This window comes from Dipodomys spectabilis, unplaced genomic scaffold (assembly GCF_019054845.1).
Source record: "Dipodomys spectabilis isolate Male_0828 unplaced genomic scaffold, ASM1905484v1 ptg000003l, whole genome shotgun sequence".
In the NCBI taxonomy this organism is placed as follows: domain Eukaryota; kingdom Metazoa; phylum Chordata; class Mammalia; order Rodentia; family Heteromyidae; genus Dipodomys; species Dipodomys spectabilis.
This window is the reverse complement of record NW_024870680.1, coordinates 18,390,264-18,393,230: the sequence shown is the minus strand read 5'-3', so window position 1 is coordinate 18,393,230 and position 2,967 is coordinate 18,390,264.

The following is a 2,967-nucleotide window of genomic DNA, read 5'->3' as shown; positions in this document are numbered from 1 at the left end:
TGGAGGCTAAACAACACACTGTTAAACCACCAATGGGTCATGGAAGAGATTAGAAAGGAAATTCAAATATTCATGATATTCAACAAAAATGAACACACAAATTATCAACTCCTCTGGGACACAGCAAAGGCAGTACTCAGAGACAAGTTTACATTCTCAGAGCTATAAACAAATTGGAGAGATATGGAACCAGCAATTTAATGAGACACCTGAAGATCCTTGAAAAAGAGCATCAAGCTAAATCCCAATCCAGCAGATGGAAACAAATAATTAAAATTAAATCAGAATTGAATTAGAATCTTAAAAAAACCATAGAAAGAATCAACAAAAGAAAGAGTTGGTTCTTCAAAAAAATTAATAAGATCTATGGACCTTTAGCAAACCTTATTTAAAAAAAAAGAGAGAACAAACCCAAATAAACAAACTCAGAGATGAGAATGGAAATATCACCACAGAAATGACAGAGATTCAGAACAGTATAAGGGAATACTTCTCAAACTTTTATGCTAATAAGTTTGAGAATCTGGAAGAAATGGACGATTTTCTAGGAAATATCGACATGCCAAAACTAAACCAAGATGAGTTAAACCAACTTAACACACCATATCAGACATCAAAATAGAAACAGCAATAAGAGACCCAAGAAAAGCCCAGTACCAGATGTATTTACAGCTGAATTCTACAAGGCCTTCAAAGCAGAAATCACACGAATACTCCTCCAACTCTTCAATGAAATTAAAAATGAAAGTTCACTTCCAAACTCTATGAAGCCAGCATAACCCTCACCCCCAAACCAGGCAGGAACTCATCAAAGAAAGAGAACTATAACTCCATTTCTTTGATGAACATCAATGCAAAACTTCTCAACAAAATTTTGGCCAATTGACTTCAACAACTCATCAAAAAATCATACACCATGATCAAAACAGGATTCATTTCAGGGATGCAAAGCTGGCTCAATATATACAAATCAATTAATCTATTATTACATCAACAAGCACAAGGATAAGAACCACATGATTATTTCAATAGATGAAGAAAAAGCATTTGACAAGATCCAACATCCCTTTATGATAAAGGCTCAAGAAAAACTAGGAATCCATGGAACATTCCTCAATATAAGAAAGGCTGTGTATGACAAACCTACAGTCAACATTATACTTAATGGCGAAAAGCTAAAGCCATTTCCTCTAAACTCAGGAATGAGACAAGGATGTCCACTCTCTCCATTTCTCTTCAATTTAGTATTAGAATGCCTAGCTACAGCAATAAGACAAGATGCAAACATAAAGGGGATCCAAATAGGGAAAGCTGAAGTAAAACTCCCCTTCTTTGCAGATGACATGATATTGTATTTAAAGAATCCCATGGACTCCACTCCCAAATTACTCCAGTTGATCTGAAATTTTGGCAAAGTAGCAGGGTATAAAATTAATCCCTCAAAAATCAATGACTTTTCTGTATGCCAACTATGAGAAGAGTGTGGCTGAAATCAGGAAAGCAACTCCTTTTGTCAACTCCTTTTGTAATAGCCCCACACAAAAAAAAATACCTAGGAAAATGGCAATACTTCTCAAGGCTATCTACAAATTCAATGCGATACCTATTAATATTCCAACCTCATTCTTCAATGAAATAGAAGAAGCAATCCAAAAATTTATATGGAAAAATAAAAGACCACGAATAGCAAAAACAGAAAGAATAGTGCTGGAGGAATACCAATACCAAATTTCAAACTCTATTATAAAGCCATAATAATCAAAACAGCTTGGTACTGGCACAAGAACAGACCTGAGGACCAATGTAATAGAATTGAAACCCCAGAAATGTACCCACAGACCTATAGCCATCTAATCTTTTATAAGGGAGCTAAAAAAAATAGAATGGAAGAAAGACAGCCTCTTCAGTAAAAGGTGCTGGCAAAATTGGTTAAATGCCTGTAGACAGCTAAAGCTAGATCTTTATATATCTCCCTGAACCAGAATCAATTCCAAATGGATCAAAGACCTTGAAGTCAAAGCAGACACCCTGAAAACATTACAGGAAGGAATAGGAGAAACCCTAGGTCTCCTAGGCACAGGCTGAAACTTTCTCAATAGAGACCCAGAAACACAACAAATCAAAGAAAGGTTGGACAAATGGGATTGCATGAAATTGCAGAGCTTCTGCATGGCAAAGGACATAGCTAGATAGATCAATAGAAAGCCCAGATTGGGAGAAGATCTTCACTAGCCATACAATGGATAAAGGTCACATGTCTAAAATATACTTGGAACTCAAAAATTAAATCCCCCAGCAACAAATCCTCAAAGAAACAACTGCCTGATAAACAAGTGGGCTAAAGATTTAAAAAAGAAACTTCTCTGAATAAGAAATAAGAATGGTCAATAGACATATGAGGAAATGCTTAACCTCTCTAGCCATAAAAGAATTTCAAATTACTCTGAAGAGCAAAGAAGGATGGCTAATAGACACATGATGAAATGCGAATCAAAACAACATTGAGAAACCACCTCACCCAAGTTAGAATAGCTATAATCAAGAACTCTAATAACAACAGTTGCTGGAGGGGATGTGGACAGAAGGGACCCTACTGCATTGTTGGTGGGAGTGTAAACTTGTTCAACCACTTTGGAAAGTAGTATGGAGGTTCCTCAAAAGACTCCACATAGAGCTCCCCTATGACCTAGCAATCCCACTTTTGGTCATTTACCTAAATGATCACAAACAAAACCATACTAAAGCTACCAGCACAACTATATTTATCGCAGCATTATTTAGCATAGCTAAGATATGGAACCAACCCAGATGCCCTCAGTAGATGAATGGATCAAGAAAATGTGGTATACATACAAAATGGAATTCTATGCCTCCATCAGAAAGAATGTCATTGCCCCATTTGTTAGGAAATGGAAAGACTTGGAAAAAATTATATTAAGTGAAGTAAGCCAGGCCCAAAGAAACATT